Genomic DNA, 17011 nt, shown 5'->3' on the forward strand with positions numbered 1-17011 from the left:
TTTTTTTTAAAGAAAGAAATACCAGGACACATCTGTGACCCCTTCGGTCCTAAGGGTAAGACATTGCTGGAGTCTTATAAGTACTGATCCCACAGCTCCCCTCCCACCTCACCTTGGCTGCCCCTCACCATGCCCAACAGGCTCCTGCCTCAGGGACTTTGAACTTGCCAGCCGTGGCCTAGAACACCCTTCCCCAGATAGCCTCATGGGTCATTTCCTCATGCCCCTCAGGCCTGTGCGCAAAGGGCACCTAATCAGAGAGGCCTTCCCTGCAAAGAGCACCTCTCTCTCCTGCTTGCCCACCACTCAGTATCCCCTTATGTGTGAACTGTGTTTTCCAAAGGTGCCACAGCAATTCTATTCCATGTTTTCTTTCTCCAGCTCCTAGAATCTTTAACCAACAGAAATGACACTGATCCAGGTCCAAACACAGCCCTTAGCTGCCCTGGCCGCCTCTGCTTCCTGCTTCTTGGAACACTTGCTCTTGGAGAGTTCCTTCCAGAGCCAAGCTGCCACGCTGAGAAGCCCAGGTCACGTGGAGAGACCCCAGGACGTGGACTGAACTCCCAGCTGGTGGCCAATATCAACAGTGGCCAAGTGAGTGAGCCACCTCAGATGTCCCACCCAGCCTGTCCTTCAGATGACGCAAGGCCCGGCCAACATCTGACAGCACCACGTGTGAGACCCCAGCAAGAACCACCCTCGTGAGCCCAGTCCACCGAAGAACCATGAGAGAGAATACAGAATCATTGTTTTAGGCTACTAAGCCTCTGGGTGGTTTGCTTCACACCAACAGTTACCTGGAACATTTACCCTGTTTACCTTTCACTGCGCCTATCACTACCCGACACTCTGCCATAAGCTCTTTGTTTATTGTCTCTTTCTCCCTTCTTTTTTTTTAAATATATTTTTATTGATTTTAGAGAGGAAGGGAGAGGGAGATAGAGATAGAAACATCAGTGATGAGAGAGAATCATTGATTGGCTGCCTCCTGTACACCACCCACTGGGGATCAAGCCCGCAACCCAGCATGTGTCCTTGACCTGAACCAAACCTGGGATCCTTCAGTCTGCAGGCCGATGCTCTATCGAGCCAAACCAACTGGGGCCTCCCTCTTGGTTTTGTTTACCATTGAGCATAATACCTGGCATGTAGTAAGCCCTCAATAAATATTACCTGAATGAATGAATGAATGAATGATCCAAAGACATTTTCAAAAGAAATCATAAAGCCAGTCAATATTATTTCATTAGCTGTCAATAGGCCTAACACTGGATCATTTGTTAGCACATGCTAAGTGTCAGATTTGATTGTATTTATTCACTCAGCAACTATTTATTGAGCTTCTACTATGTGCTAGGCCCTAGAGGTAAATCAGTGAACCAAAGCAAAATCTCAGCCCTCATTCTTAAAAGAAAAGACAGGTATCAAACAAAATAAATAAGGAAATTATGCAGTATATTAGAAGATAAGTTGCAAAAAAGAAAAATAAGGTGGAGTGGGATTGAAACCAATGAGAATGTTGTAAACAACTTGATCACACCCTTACTTTGCCTTGTGGCATCTGCTATAAAATAAAGACACAGCTTGTGGGCGTGGTCACTGTCTCTCAGAAGCAGCATCCCACCGAGACCCAGCTTTCATTCTCTTGTCTGTCTTTTCTTAATCCTTTCATCACCCCCACTTGGGTTCACCCTTGGCCGTGCCGGCGCGGCACGGTGCTGGGACACCACAGCTACGACAGGGGCCTCCAGGGCTTGACCTAGGGTGCATGATCCAGAGTATCAGAGCAGCAAACATAGCAACATGGGTGAGGTGGGTGGCACCAGGCTTCTGGGTCAAGGACCAGTCACTCAATGACAAGGCCTCATGGGTTGGTAGAGATCAAGGAGCAAAGGGCAGACCTGCAGGTGAGAGCACCAATGGGCTCATGGTGGGGAAGGAGAGATTCCAATACAGAGCAGGCATGGCAGAGTCATCAGCAAGGGCTGCTGCAAAGGCCCCAGCCCATTTAAAAACCAGGACAGCCTGGCCTCAGTGGTTGAGCATCAACCTATGAACCAGGAGGTCACAGTTGGATTCCTAGTCAGGGCACATGCCCAGGTTGCAGGCTCCATTCCTAATAGGAGGCGTGGAGGAGGAAGCCAACCAATGATTCTCTCATCATTGATGTTTCTATCACTCTCTCCCTCTTCCTTCCTCTCTGAAATCAATAAAAAAAAAACATTTTTTTTAAAGAAAGAAATACCAGGACACATCTGTGACCCCTTCGGTCCTAAGGGTAAGACATTGCTGGAGTCTTATAAGTACTGATCCCACAGCTCCCCTCCCACCTCACCTTGGCTGCCCCTCACCATGCCCAACAGGCTCCTGCCTCAGGGACTTTGAACTTGCCAGCCGTGGCCTAGAACACCCTTCCCCAGATAGCCTCATGGGTCATTTCCTCATGCCCCTCAGGCCTGTGCGCAAAGGGCACCTAATCAGAGAGGCCTTCCCTGCAAAGAGCACCTCTCTCTCCTGCTTGCCCACCACTCAGTATCCCCTTATGTGTGAACTGTGTTTTCCAAAGGTGCCACAGCAATTCTATTCCATGTTTTCTTTCTCCAGCTCCTAGAATCTTTAACCAACAGAAATGACACTGATCCAGGTCCAAACACAGCCCTTAGCTGCCCTGGCCGCCTCTGCTTCCTGCTTCTTGGAACACTTGCTCTTGGAGAGTTCCTTCCAGAGCCAAGCTGCCACGCTGAGAAGCCCAGGTCACGTGGAGAGACCCCAGGACGTGGACTGAACTCCCAGCTGGTGGCCAATATCAACAGTGGCTCATTTGTTAGCACATGCTAAGTGTCAGATTTGATTGTATTTATTCACTCAGCAACTATTTATTGAGCTTCTACTATGTGCTAGGCCCTAGAGGTAAATCAGTGAACCAAAGCAAAATCTCAGCCCTCATTCTTAAAAGAAAAGACAGGTATCAAACAAAATAAATAAGGAAATTATGCAGTATATTAGAAGATAAGTTGCAAAAAAGAAAAATAAGCAAGAAGAGAGAGTGTGTGCTGGGGGCTGGTTGAAATGTTAAATAAGGTGAGGTATATTAGTTAGCTAGGGCTGCCATAAGGAAGTACCACCTAAGGGTGGCCTAGACAACAGAAATGGATTGCCTCACAGTTCTGGAGACTAGAATCCAAATAAGAGCAATTCTCTGCAAGTGTTTAGCATTTTAAAACAACATAATAGGATTTAATTTAATAACATAAAAACTAAAAATTGAGATAATAAAGTAACAGAATGAGATGAAAAAAGAGGTTGAAGAGCTTAGGGAATACATTGAAAATCAAAATACTATGATAACAGGTATAATAAATTAATTAGAAAAGAAAATAATCATGGCTAAAAATCAAATTAACATCATGGAGGGAAGACTTAAGATAATAGTGGATATAGAGGGGAAAAACAAAAAGATTGAAGCAACTAGAAAGAATGTGATAGATATGGAAGCCAAAGATGATCTATTAATTAAGGATACTTGATGTCCTTTGTGTACAGATCTCAACAAAAGGAACTTAGAGATATAATACAAGAAAACTTCTCTGACTGGAATGAAAAATTCAACCTGAAGATTGAAAAGATAGTGTATCTGCCAGAAAAAAAAAATGTTTTAATATCCCCAACAATTGGCTGCCTCCTGTACACCACCCACTGGGGATCAAGCCCGCAACCCAGCATGTGTCCTTGACCTGAACCAAACCTGGGATCCTTCAGTCTGCAGGCCGATGCTCTATCGAGCCAAACCAACTGGGGCCTCCCTCTTGGTTTTGTTTACCATTGAGCATAATACCTGGCATGTAGTAAGCCCTCAATAAATATTACCTGAATGAATGAATGAATGAATGATCCAAAGACATTTTCAAAAGAAATCATAAAGCCAGTCAATATTATTTCATTAGCTGTCAATAGGCCTAACACTGGATCATTTGTTAGCACATGCTAAGTGTCAGATTTGATTGTATTTATTCACTCAGCAACTATTTATTGAGCTTCTACTATGTGCTAGGCCCTAGAGGTAAATCAGTGAACCAAAGCAAAATCTCAGCCCTCATTCTTAAAAGAAAAGACAGGTATCAAACAAAATAAATAAGGAAATTATGCAGTATATTAGAAGATAAGTTGCAAAAAAGAAAAATAAGCAAGAAGAGAGAGTGTGTGCTGGGGGCTGGTTGAAATGTTAAATAAGGTGAGGTATATTAGTTAGCTAGGGCTGCCATAAGGAAGTACCACCTAAGGGTGGCCTAGACAACAGAAATGGATTGCCTCACAGTTCTGGAGACTAGAATCCAAATAAGAGCGATTCTCTGCAAGTGTTTAGCATTTTTAAAACAACATAATAGGATTTAATTTAATAACATAAAAACTAAAAATTGAGATAATAAAGTAACAGAATGAGATGAAAAAGGAGGTTGAAGAGCTTAGGGAATACATTGAAAATCAAAATACTATGATAACAGGTATAATAAATTAATTAGAAAAGAAAATAATCATGGCTAAAAATCAAATTAACATCATGGAGGGAAGACTTAAGATAATAGTGGATATAGAGGGGAAAAACAAAAAGATTGAAGCAACTAGAAAGAATGTGATAGATATGGAAGCCAAAGATGATCTATTAATTAAGGATACTTGATGTCCTTTGTGTACAGATCTCAACAAAAGGAACTTAGAGATATAATACAAGAAAACTTCTCTGACTGGAATGAAAAATTCAACCTGAAGATTGAAAAGATAGTGTATCTGCCAGAAAAAAAAAATGTTTTAATATCCCCAACATTGACTGCCCTAATTAAGATTCTGAGCTTCAAAGATTTAAAGGGAAAAAAAGAATTGCTCAGACACACTGGTAGAAGAAATTAAAAAAAAAAAAGCAGATCACTATTAAAGGAAGGAAAAAAACAAATTTGGTCTCAGGCTCCCCATGTAATCCTATAAGTCCATCCAAAAGTTGATAATTAGGTAAAGAGATAGGGAGACAGAGAGACTTGTTGCAGAGATTTGAGCTTAGCAATCATGGGAGCTGACTAAGAAATGATGTATGTATTTGTCTTCACATGTATGAAGTCCAGTGCTGGAGCTTGAAGTCCACAGGCAGTTAGGAGGAAAATGGATGTGAAATGGAAGACCAGCACGGACAGGCTGTAACCCACAAGCACAAGCTGGGAGCAGCTGGAATGAACTGAAACTGTGTCAGCTCTCACCACCCCTGACCTTGAGGGCTGGGTGTTTTGCAGAAGCAGTCAGTGCCCTCTGTCATGGAGCTAATGGCATGTCTGGCCCAGGAGTTAGAGGATCAGGGGAAGGTGGAGCAGTTGCAGGCTGGGCTTCTGCCGTGCCTGAATGAGGCAAGCCAGCAGGTGAGTGACAACTGGTAAGCTATCAAATGGCTGCTGCTTCACTCTACCCTCCAATTCTCTCTTGTGGCCCACTAATTGGTAACACACAGAGCAGGGAGTCTGAGGAATGTAGTTCAGCCTAGCCAAGTGAATATATTATAAAGTCACCGGAGTACCCCTTCTCAGATTGGGACTCTTTAAACCATGCTTAACTTCTAGATAAAGACAGTAACATAGTAATGCTTCCACCTAGCATGTACGACTGTCCACATACCACCGAAAGCACGCCACCCCTTCCCCAGAAGAGATGCAAACCCCCTCTTTGTCTCTGAGTGATGTTTCTTCTTCTAGCTAACTCACACTCCCCCTTCATGATCCTGTAACTAAAATACTGAGCTATAAGATTAATTGTAATCAACATGTCTGTTAAAGGGAAAGAAGAGGGAAAGAAAACAAAAATAGTTGGTTAATTAATAGATATTTACCAACATATTCATTTCAAGATCATAATTGTTATAGTCCCCTTTTCTGCCATTGGTCATGTAGGCATAGCTGATGTTTTTTAATGTTTTTATTGATTTTTAGAGATAGAGGAAAGGAGAGGGATAGAGAGACAGAAACATCAATGAGAGAAACTTCATCTATCGCAGCAGTTCTCAACCTGTGGGTCGCGACCCCTTTGGGAGTCGAACGACCCTTTCACAGGGGTCGCCTAAGACCATCGGAAAACACATATATAATTACATATTGTTTTTGTGATTAATCACTATGCTTTAATTATGTTCAACTTGTAACAATGAAATTGGGGGTCACCACAACATGAGGAACTGTATTAAAGTGTCGCGGCATTAGGAAGGTTGAGAACCACTGATCTATCGGCTGCCTCCTGCACACTCCATAATGGGAATTGAGACCACAACCCAGGTATGTATCCTGACTGGGAATTGAACCCGTGACCTCTTGGTTCCTGAGTTGCCACTCAACCACTGAGCCACACCACTGGGCAGCATAGCTGATATTTTTAATTACCTTCCTCTTCCCACTGCAAATCCCCTTTGCCCACTGCAGGTTGTGGTTCCCTGCCTGCTGGGGTGACCAAACTGTTATTCTTGAAGGGTTTGGGCCATAGCAGTCTTGCCTGAATTGAGTTGCTATGGTTTTCTACTGACTTTAACCACAGGGCATACTAAGAAATCCCATAGGGCCATGGTCGGCAAACTGCGGGTCGCGAGCCACATGCGGCTCTTTGGCCCCTTGAGTGTGGCTCTTCCTAAGCCTTAGGAGTACCCTAATTAAGTTAATAACAATGTACCTACCTATATAGTTTAAGTTTAAAAAATTTGGCTCTCAAAAGAAATTTCAATCATTGTACTGTTGATATTTGGCTCTGCTGACTAATGAGTTTGCTGACCACTGCATAGGGGATCAGCTATACTCCAGGCATATTCCTTCCTACCCACATGGTGTAACTGCAACCCAAGTTCCCTTGATAGTCGCGATCGCTTCCCCCAGGCCATACAGTAACTCCCTTCTTTGCCTAATGAGTCAATGGCATAAGGTATCCACAGTGGCCAGGTGATTGTATGGATTTTCAGTTCGATGGAATCGCTGTTGTGTTCCTGGTAGAAGCATTCCTTCCTTGGGAACTAAGACCTCTACACTGGCAGAGCCTACAGTTGCAGGGACAGAAAGGTCACTAGGGGAGGAGTGAGAGGGACTACTCCCTTTCCACCCCTTCCTGCCTGGCCTGGTGGATCCTGGCTATGGTAGACTCAGCTCTATATATTAGATGCCGAGTTAGAGCATCCTGGAAAACACTGCCCCAAATCCAAAAGTGTTGCCACCCAGCTGGCATCATAGCCAAGTCTTTGGAAGGTCATTCCATAATTCTGTCAACCCAACTCATCTTGGATAATGGGGAATATGCTAAAACCAATGAATTCCATAAGCACTGGGCATATTTTCAGTGAAATGAGTTTCTGCTCAGAAATGATGCTGTGTGAAATACCTTGATTGTGCATAAAGCATTCCATAAGTCCATAGATGGTAGTTTTGTTTTGTTTTTTGTTCTTTTTAAAAATATTTTTTTATTGATTTCAGAGAGGAAGGGAGAGGAAGAGAGAGATAAACATCAATGATGAGAGAGAATCATTGATTGGCTGCCTCCTGCATGGCCCCTACTGGGGATCGAGCCCACAACCCAGGCATGTGCCCTGACGGGGAATCGAACCGTGATCTCCTGGTTCCTAGGTCGATGCTCAACCACTGAGCCACACCAGCCGGGCCACAAATGGTAGTCTTGGCAGAAGCATCGTGGGCAAAGAAGGCAAATCGATGACCAGAGTGTCTATTCTGGTAAGAACCAAACACTGCCGCTTCCCTGGTGGAAGTGGCCCAATGGAACCAATCTGTCACCAGGCGGCTGGCTGACTACTCTGGGGAGTGGTGCCATATTACTGTTGGTCTCGGCTGGCAGACTGGGCACTCCGCAGTGGCTCCAGCAGGATGGGCCTTGGTGAGTTCATAGGTGTAGATGTGGGCAAAACTAACTCCATCTCTGTGTCCTGGATTTCATTTCATTCCTAAGTTTCATGCTGTGATCTCTGACCAACCTCACTGTCCTTAGCAAGCTTATCAAAGCCTTCTAGTTGATCATTATCTGTTTGTGTTCCATAAAATGTAACCATAAATATTTTTGTTAAGCCGGAATGGCATGACGACTGAGATGAATATCAAACTGGTGTAGTATTGATTATAAACAATCAACCATCACAAGACCACCAGGAGGATGTCCCCTGGTGCCACTGCACTCTTTGTCCCTTTGTCTTGTCAATCATCAGTACCTGAGTTATACTATTAAAAAAATACAGTAACGGGGTTTGTAGTGGAGAATAATTTGTACAGAACTGCTAGGTCATCTGTCTAAGCTGATCCTACATTCCTGTAATTAAATTACCCCATAATATCTCATTGTATTCTATAGGTTCCCTGCAGTGTCTCTCTCTCTATATATTTTTTTTTAATTGATTTCAGAGAGGAAGGAAGAGGGAGAGAGAGATAGAAACATCGATGATGAGAGAGAAACATCAATCAGCAGCTTCCTGCATGCCCCCTACTGGGAATCAAGCCTACAACCCAGGCATGTGCCCTGACAGGAATCGAACCCTAACCTCCTGGTTCATGGGTTGACGCTCAACCACCGAGCCACACCAGCTAGGCTGCCAGTGTCTTTCGATCTGAAGGTACCTTCTCGTTACCGTAGCCTTTATGCCTTTGTCCCACTGTCAGACAGTGTTTAAAGTCCATGTTGCTGAGCCCATGAATGACCTTTACCCCTAGACATGTGCCCTGACAGGAATCGAACCCTAACCTCCTGGTTCATGGGTTGACGCTCAACCACCGAGCCACACCAGCTAGGCTGCCAGTGTCTTTCGATCTGAAGGTACCTTCTCGTTACCGTAGCCTTTATGCCTTTGTCCCACTGTCAGACAGTGTTTAAAGTCCATGTTGCTGAGCCCATGAATGACCTTTACCCCTAATATTGGGCAATGGCTGGAGTGGCCAAGGAAGGAGGCTGAATGACATCCACAGAATGGATCAATCTATCCTCCTGATTATTAAAATGCTCCTCTGCTGAGACCACCCTTTCACTCCCACTCACAGAAATCTATCCACATACCTGCTCCCTAGACCTCCTTGTCATCAGTTTTTCAATCATTATTCTTCCAAGTCCCTGACCACCAGCCAAACCATTAGCCAGAGCCCACGAACTGATGCCAACCATACCTCTAGCCATCTCTCTTCCAGGCAAAATGAACAACCAGGTGAACTGCTAAAGTGCTGCCCACTGGGGAAGATTTCCCCATCACTGTCCTCCAGGTCCTTCCCACAGCGAGAAGTAGGGTGCAGCTGTCCCCATAGGTGGTGGGTGTTTTTGCCTGGAAGAAACAAAATATCCAACAATAAAGAACTGTGCAGAGGCAGAAAACTCTTCCTAAGAGTAAATAATACACTCCCAAAGCAGAACCCCTTCCTTGATGACCCCCTGGAAAGCAAACTCCAAACAAAACCAGTCTCTGCAAGAACAAAGGTAGGAGGGCAGTGGGTGGACATGAACCCTGTGCGGTGGGCTACTCCAGAGATGAGTTAGCTCCTCTTCCTCCTGGCTGTATGTGTGTTTGTTTGTTGTTAATACTCATATGAAGATAGTTTTTCCACTGATTTTTAAAGAGAGTGAAAGGGAGGGGAAGAGACAGAGAGAACATCGCTGTGAGAGAGATACATCAATTGGCTGCCTCCCATACACGCCATGACCAGGGCTGGGAATCAAGCCTGCAACCAAGGTACATGCCCTTGACCAGAATCGAACCCAGGACCCTTCAGTACATGGGCCAGAGCTCCATCCACTGAGCCAAACCAGCTAGGGATGGTTTGTTGTTTTTTCCTTTGTAAGTGTCCATGAGGCTTGAAGTTTTTGTTGTTTTTATTGTGGTAAAAAACAAAACAAAAACAAAAACCCACACACATAGCATAAAATTGACCTTTTTACGTGTGCAGTTCAGTAGTGTTAACTAGATGCCCATTGTTGTGCAACAGGTCTCTGCAGCTCTCTGTCCTGTAAAACCGAAACTCTGCCCTCGGAACAACAGCTCCCCATTCCCCCGCCCCTGGCAACCACCATCCTACTTCCCAGGAGTCTGACTATTCCAGGCGTCTCATGTAAGTGGACTCAGACAGTGTTTGTCTTTCTGTGACTGGCTTATTTCACTTGTCATAATGTCCCCAAGGTTCAACCACGTTGTTGCATATGACAGATAGTAGGACAGATCTGCTTCCTTTTTAAGGCTGAATAATATTCCCTTGTATGTGTGTATATATGTATATATGTGTATATTTTTTATATATGCATGTATACACATTTATTTTACCCATTCATCTGTCAATAGGCACCTAGGCTGCTTCCACTTCTTGGCAATAATAAATAATGCTGCAGTAAACGTAATGCTGCTAGCAGAACCCGCTTTCAGTTATTTTGGATATATACCCAAAAGTAGGATTTCTGGATCAGACAGTGGTTCTACTTTTGATTTTTTGAGGAACTTCTATGCTGTTTTCCATGGAAGCTGCACCAGGTGACATTCCCCCTAACAGTGCACCAGGTTTCCAATTTCTCCACACCCTTGCCAACACTTGGTTTGGTTTGGTTTTTAGTGGCCATCTAGTGGGTGCAAGGGGCTCTCCACTGTGGTGTTGATTTGCATGGCCCTGCTGAGTCCAGGTGTTGAGCACCGGTTCACATGCTTGTTGGCCATCTTCTTTGGAGAAATGTCGATTCAAGTCTCTGCCTATTTGTTAATCGAGTTATTTGGTTTTTTTGGTGGTGAGTTGTAGGAGTTCCTTATAGATTTTGGTGTTAAAAATAGCCGACATAGCCCTGACCGGTTTGGCTCAGTAGATAGAGCGTCGGCCTGTGGACCGAAGGGTCCCGGGTTCGATTCCAGTCAAGGGCATGTACCTTGGTTGTGGGCACGTCCCCAGTAGGGGGCGTGCAGGAGGCAGCTGATCGATGTTTCTTTCTCATCGATGTTTCTAACTCTCTATCCCTCTCCCTTCCTCTCTGTAAAAAATCAATAAAATATATTTTTTAAAAAATAGCTGACATATAGTTTGCATATATGTTCTCCCATTCTATAGGTTGCCTTTTCACTGTTAATTGTTTCCTTTGGGCTTGAAGTCTTTATAATTAAATATATCATGTCAAGGGAAGATTAATAAACTGGCTCAGATTAAAGAGACACAACTAAATACAATGTGCTATCCTGTTTGGGTCTTAGAAGAGGAAAAGGACATTTGTGGAAAAACTCTTGAAATCCTAATAAAACCCTGTAGTTGAGTCCATAGTATTATATCAATGTTAATCTCTTCGTTTTGACAAATGTAGCATCTATACATATAAAAAGGTAATATGCAAATTAGCTGGGATGCCATAACACGTCACGACCGGACCATTAGCATATTACCTCTTTATTAGCTCCTATCATCAGGAGGCTGCCTGCACGTGCTTTGGGGTGTTGCTCCAGAGACGGGAGACGGGGCGGAAGCAGGGAGGCGGGAGCGGGGAAGCAGGGAGGCGGAGAGGCGGGAGAAGGCGGGACCAGCCCGAGACAACTCCAGGGTGGGAGTCACCGCGCGAATTAGCACACTGGGCTCCTAGTAGTTATATAAGAACTTAGCATCAGGAGAAGCTGGGTGAAGGGTACAGGGGAACTTTCTGTACTATCTTTTCAAAATTTTCTGTGAACTGAAAATGATCCCCCTCCAGAGATATAGGTGTATAATGAGTCCTAATCTAAAATGAAATAAAATGGGATAAATACCTACCCTTAAAGTTGATGAGAGATCAAATGGGCTGGTGTCTGCAAAGCACGCACACAGGGCACATAGTTGAAAAGCCAATAAATGCAGGCTGTTATGATAGCTGTTATATTACCTCTAACTCCTTTCCCGCCTCTCGGATTCTGTGAGCACTGTTCCTTGGTGGCAGTGAACTTACAGCTTCAGTTTTTGGGAAAGTGAAGTTACAACACAGTTCCACTTGCTAGTGTCCCCCTAAATATGACACAGCCGTTCTGCTTCCCTTTACCCAATTTCTTTCTTTGAAAGCCACAGGAAGATTACCAAACGAACATGCAATGTATCTGAAAACTCTCTGAAGAACTATAGTAGGTACTACCCATCCTTCTCATCTTCTCCGGGTATCACTCCTCCTCCCTGGCCCCTGTTCATTAGCAGTTGGAGTATTTTGCAAACTCCTTAGAGCTGGATACCAAGGCAATGTCTTCCTTTCCCAATGTCTACACCCGTGGTCTCAGCCTTTTGAATGCCACAGACCAGTTAACTTTTATTTTATTTTTTGCTTTTTTTTTAAGTTTAATAGGACAGTCTCATGTCCAAATTTTTTTTAAATATGTTTTTATTGATTTCAGAGAGAGAAAGAGAGGGATAGAAACATCAATGATGAGAGAGAATCACTGATTGGCTGTCTCCTGCACACCCCCTACTGGGGATCTAGCCGCAACCCAGGCATTTGCCCTGACTGGATGGAACCATGACCTCTTGGTTCATGGGCCAATTAACTTTTTTTAAAAGGAAGGGGTGGGGCAATTTACACTCGTCAATTTGTTATTTTACCTACAAGGGAGCTTTTTGTTTTTAAATCCCCAGTATACAGTTACTATCATCAACATTGCATCAAAATGCCATAAAAGGAAACGGCATTTTAACACCAAAAAAATAAGAGGGGCAGAATCTCAAAAATAAAGTGTCCTTCCAAAAAAATCACTGTTACCAACTTACTCTGATACGTCAAAACTTTTAAAATAACAGCGTTAAAAAGTCCTAAAAAAAAGTCAAGTCCTAAAAAAATCCCAACATAAAATGCATCTTAAGATACTACATTGCATTTCATTTTGGGATTGTGACCATCGCATAAAGTAAGAGAGTACTTATAATGTGTACAAGGGCTGTTTACAGAGTAATAGACTGAACAGCTGTGTGCCCATCACCGTGCATAGACTGGTCCCGGCACGTGGAAGGCCCTGGGGCCCCTGCACCTTCCTCTCCAGCTCCAGGGGACACCACCCCTGTGGGATGCGGAACCATTTCCTTTCTCCTCATATTTTACTCCCTATGTCTCTATTCCTAACAAGGCACTTATTCTTTTTTTTTTTTTTTTGGTTCTACTACTTCTAGGAAAGGAATTATATTGTGTGTGACTTGCCTTTTTTTGCTCAGAATAATGGTTTTTCATGATACAAAGGTGGTGTTTAGAGATCTGTATCTGACGGAGTTTTGCAAAGAGGAGCCAGGTTGTATTTTTGAAGTGGTTGTTTGCGGCAGCAGTCTGCGGTGTTTACCTATGCCGCCATCTTGGTCTCCCTGGAAACGGCATTTTAACACCAAAAAAATAAGAGGGGCAGAATCTCAAAAATAAAGTGTCCTTCCAAAAAAATCACTGTTACCAACTTACTCTGATACGTCAAAACTTTTAAAATAACAGCGTTAAAAAGTCCTAAAAAAAAGTCAAGTCCTAAAAAAATCCCAACATAAAATGCATCTTAAGATACTACATTGCATTTCATTTTGGGATTGTGACCATCGCATAAAGTAAGAGAGTACTTATAATGTGTACAAGGGCTGTTTACAGAGTAATAGACTGAACAGCTGTGTGCCCATCACCGTGCATAGACTGGTCCCGGCACGTGGAAGGCCCTGGGGCCCCTGCACCTTCCTCTCCAGCTCCAGGGGACACCACCCCTGTGGGATGCGGAACCATTTCCTTTCTCCTCATATTTTACTCCCTATGTCTCTATTCCTAACAAGGCACTTATTCTTTTTTTTTTTTTTCTGGTTCTACTACTTCTAGGAAAGGAATTATATTGTGTGTGACTTGCCTTTTTTTGCTCAGAATAATGGTTTTTCATGATACAAAGGTGGTGTTTAGAGATCTGTATCTGACGGAGTTTTGCAAAGAGGAGCCAGGGTGTCCATCTATTCGTGCAGCAGCCATGGTGGCTAAACGTCCAGCTGTGCCCACACGTGTGGATGGAAGGGGAAGCCAAGCTCCCAAAGCTCTCACCAGGCTCTTTGGGTCAACAGCCTCTCGGTCTCCAGTGGCTTTTATGAGACGGGCAGGCTCAGGGCCCTAATGTGGGCTGTGAGGGGGGTGTCGCTTCACTGGAGTGGCACAGTTCTAGGCTCTGATTGCCACCCAGCAGTCAGAACATCACCTGTGAAGGCGCTGTGAGCAGGTGAATTTCACAGACCCACAGGAAGGCCTGGGCTGGCCTTGAAAATCACCACTCCATTGGTTTATAGTTAACTTCCCAGGTGAATATTCCTACCCATTGTCTCCTTCGCACGTGCAAGGAGAGGCCTAGGATACTCTCATCAGATTCCTGGAACGTCTCTAAAGAAAGATCCTGAGCATACGAGTCCCTAGGTCTCTCTAGAAACGCAGACTCGCATGCCCCTCCCAAGACCAAATGAATCAGAATTTTGCATTGTAATGAGATTCCCAGGGGACTTGTACGCACATTCAAGTTCGAGAAGCACTGGCCTAGATCCTTCATTTGGGAGAAGGAGGTGGTGTTCAAATGAATATTTTTAAGTATAACACACAGAGAGGAAAGTGTTACATCCTAAGAGTGTCATGTGAGAAGTCACTACAAAGTAAACCCACAGGTGTACCCAGCACCCAGATTAAGAACGGGAGCTCTGCCACACCCTGGAAGCCCATTTCCCACCTGCCCTCCCTCACTAAACCCCCTGCTCACCCAAGATAACCAGAACTCCTGCTTCGAAGGGCACAGGTTAACTTGGTCCGTGTCGGCTCTTCATATAAGCGGAATCATACCGTGTGTATTGTTTTGTGTCCAACTTCATTTGCTCGACATTTTGTTTGTAAGAGTCTAAATCGCTCCCCAGGAGCCCCACTGCCTACTGTGTGCTTACACATTGTGTACCCGTCTCCCTCCAGCTTCCTGCATCTCCCATCTCCAGAAAACTGTCATAATGTTAAAGAAAGCCCATGTATCCAAATGACTATTTATTGAGCATCTAGATCAGGGGTCCTCAAACTACGGCCCACGGGCCACATGCGGCTCGCCGAGAACATTTATCCCGCCCGCCGGGTGTTTTTGCCGCCGCTGCCTGTTGCTTAGCAGCCGACTAGTTTTTTTTTTTAAACTATAGTCCGGCCCTCCAACGGTCTGAGGGACAGTGAACTGGCCCCCTGTTTAAAAAGTTTGAGGACCCCTGATCTAGATTGTGTTGGGCATTGCACTGAAGGCTGGACCCCCAACATATGTTGCCAAATTGAGACTTCAGCTTCAATGCCTTCAGTGATGTGGGAGATTTGCGTTGGGATGTGAATTCAAACTTTGAAAGGAATTTATTACCTGCCCTAAAAACACCCCAAACTGCAGGTTAGCACACAGCCACCAAGGAGCAGCAGGGCTCCTCACTTACGTCTTTTGCACACATCATGAAATCCAGGTACAATAAGTTTCCGCCTCAACTATTTCTACTTCTCTTCAAATGTTATTGGGGTAAATATTGGGGTTCTCCCAGCTAAAAGTTCTAACTCTCGAAAAAACCTCTTGGTGCTTGTGCTTCGCAGGGCCTTTGGGAGGAAAGGATGTGCAGACACTCACCTTGGCTCCCCGTGGACATTCGTGGCACTTAGATCCTCTTGCCTAATTAGTTCACCGTAAGCGTTGCTATGAGACCAGTGGTGGAGCATCTTTCTGGGCCTCAGTTTTCTCACCTACAAAAACAAGGAAGCATACTGCATCACAGGTTTTTACCTTGAAATCCATGGGTCCACTAGAGCCGTGGTCGGCGAACTGCGGCTCGCGAGCCACATGCGGCTCTTTGGCCCCTTGAGTGTGGCTCTTCCTAAGCCTTAGGAGTACCCTAATTAAGTTAATAACAATGTACCTACCTATATAGTTTAAGTTTAAAAAATTTGGCTCTCAAAAGAAATTTCAATCGTTGTACTGTTGATATTTGGCTCTGTTGACTAATGAGTTTGCCGACCATTGCACTAGAGAATCTGTTAATCCCTGGAAATTACATGAAAGATTATGAATGTGTGTTTTGGGGGAGAAGGAAGCCCAGAGGACAATGACCCCCCACATTAAACACATGTTAGGTGATCTCCAAGGACCTTTGCACTTACTAGTCTGCAGTCAACGTGGCTCTCTGTGTCAACAGGAGGACTTGATTTTTCTCAGTGTCCGGCTCCAGCTGAATCTGAAAAAAGAAGTTGGCCTTGCCTTTTTCGTTCTGTAGCTTTCTCTGCCCTAACAAGGAGGACTGTGATAGAGCAGTGCCTCACAATAGAGTCTCTCTCGTCTCTACGAGTGAGATAACATCAAGGTCATTTCATTTAAAATAGCATGGCCCTGAATCGAGTCCCTTCGTTTTAATATGACCTCAATCTGGGTCGTATTGTATTCAGTTGGCTTGTTTTCTAAACATTGTGTCGATCCAAACCCCCAGAGCACAGTGGCAGGTCGGGTTCTCATAAGCAAATAGATGTGAGCATACTGATGTCTCTGGACCAGCGGTCGCCAACCTTTCGGATCTCGCGGACCACCGGTTGGTGACCGCTGTTCTGGACAGTTCAACCATCCAGTTTTCTCTACCCAGAGGAAGGGTCTGCAGCACCCCCAGGGAGAAAGGCACCCAGGTTGGCCCAGCCAGCCCAGGGTGCTGGCCTGTCACCTGAGCAAAAGAGTGAAACCAGACCCATCCTACCTGTCTAAGGTCAGAGCTCGTTATTTTAACCCAACAATAATATTGGGTTACACATTCCCTCTGTGTGGCTGGTTCCCCTGGCAGCACCCTGGCAACAATTGAGCCAAAAGCTTTCATGACAAAGCCACGTTGGTCAGTAAAGGAACACCTTGTATTCCTTACGTGGAGCAAGACACGCTGGACCGGTAAACAGTGTTCTTAATAGTTACACTGGTTTCACTGCAGATGAAAAGAGGTGGTTTCAGAACTCCTGGCTTCCTACAAACACCCTTTTCTGTTCTCAGTTATCTAAGGAGGCAGAGCCC

The 17011-nt window shown here is 44.5% G+C and overlaps 1 long non-coding RNA gene across 1 annotated transcript in view; it reads right to left on the reverse strand.

Moving 5' to 3' along the window:
- Positions 1–16375, reverse strand: part of LOC102246870 — a 25011-nt gene extending 8636 nt beyond the window's left edge. Inside the window, exons 1-3 of the long non-coding RNA XR_314097.1 lie at positions 16126–16375; positions 15599–15711; positions 9171–9322 (exon numbers count right to left, since the gene is read on the reverse strand). This is a non-coding gene — a long non-coding RNA (uncharacterized LOC102246870). The remainder of the gene's footprint in view (positions 1–9170; positions 9323–15598; positions 15712–16125) is intronic.
- Positions 16376–17011: the final 636 nt, after the last annotated feature.

The sequence above is a fragment of the Myotis brandtii genome, unplaced genomic scaffold, assembly GCF_000412655.1.
Source record: "Myotis brandtii unplaced genomic scaffold, ASM41265v1 scaffold455, whole genome shotgun sequence".
NCBI classification, from domain to species: Eukaryota; Metazoa; Chordata; class Mammalia; order Chiroptera; family Vespertilionidae; genus Myotis; species Myotis brandtii.